Below are 1,540 nucleotides of genomic sequence, written 5' to 3'. Positions count from 1 at the left end.
TTAGGAAATGACCTGTTTCGTCCAGTTCCTCTGCACGAGAACAGCTGATACCTGGTGTTTTAGGAATGATGCTGATCTGCTCAGTACTGCTGACATCACTGTGGTTAATTTTAGGGTCACTCACTTTAAAACAAAACAAGTATTCTTGCTTTGACCTCTGACAGTTGATTTGTGTTCTGACACAATTATATAAACTTTATTCATATAAAAATGGTTTTGCAGTTAATTACATATATTTTTAAATGATTGCCCTTTTAGATACTTAAAGCATTATTTTATTCAGGATTAGTTGTACAAGAATAAAACATCACAACTACCTTTATAATTTGTTTAAAAGTCTTTATAGACAAATTTCACAGTGTTTTGGTCGCACTTTGATTCAGAAACACACATGGATGACAAAAAAAATACAGATTTCACTGGGAATGTATCAATCTGCACATCAGCCCATGCACTTTGAGCTTTAATTATTATAGATGTTATTTAAATCTATCCATCCATGAATGCATGACAAACAGGTGAAACAATGATCACACAGTGGGCTGTTTGTGTGCAGCAGACTGTGTTCAGGTTGAGCTGAGGTTCCCTGATTGTTTCACCTGAGGGTTCATTTTCTGTGACGCCAGCCTGAGCAGAGTCACGCTGTGTTCGTGACAGGATAGGTATCGGGTCCAGTACTTCCTGAACTGCTCATCACGAAAGCCATAGATCATGGGGCTCAGGAAGCGAGGGATGATGTAGACAAGCAGGAAGAAGATGTATCGAATCTCCAGGCTCAGCTGAGGGAAGAGAGAGATCAGAGCCGCCTGGAGGGAGGGAACCACAAAGGCGAGCATGCACAGCAGCAGCTGAAACAAAAACAGAGTGTAGATGAAGCTGATTTATGCCTCTGGACTCAGATATTTTCAGATATATGTTCCTTTAACTGTTCAGGGGATGTGGTAAAAGTAACAATAGGGACAAAAAAGGACAAAGAGGCAAAACTGGCTTCTTTGTAGGTTGCTGGTTGCACCGGCAGCGGGCAAAGCCGGGTCTTCCAGATTCTTCTCCACAGCCACACGTTCCAGCTCCAGCTGGAATGTGTTTCCAGGACAGCCAAGACATGGTGTTCCAGTTCAGATTCCCAGGAGGTCAACTGCCTGAACCACATCAACTGACCTTACTGTAAAGAGGATGCAACATGGAGGAGCAGCAGCTCTACTCCAACATCCTTCCAGATCTTTAAGCTCCTCACTCCATCTCTAAGGCTAAGCCCATGCACCCATATGAAGCAAACTCATTTCAGCTGCTTGTATTCATGACCTTACTCAGATTTCATTGCCATAGCTGAGGGTTATAATGTAGATGGACTAATAAATCAAAATCTGTGTTCCAATGCCCACATTGCTGCTGATGCTGTTCCAGTCCACCTGTCCAACTCACTCTCCACCTTCCCATCACTCATGAATAAAATCAGGTTCTCAGACCGATGAATTTTCGCAGTACACCAGACTGGTGGCTCTGGGGAACTCGGCTGTAACCCTTCTCCAAATCTACAAAA

This window comes from Pundamilia nyererei, unplaced genomic scaffold, assembly GCF_000239375.1.
Source record: "Pundamilia nyererei isolate P.nyererei 1_Seehausen unplaced genomic scaffold, PunNye1.0 scaffold00449, whole genome shotgun sequence".
NCBI lineage: Eukaryota > Metazoa > Chordata > Actinopteri > Cichliformes > Cichlidae > Pundamilia > Pundamilia nyererei.
Note: the sequence above shows the minus strand (reverse complement) of the source record.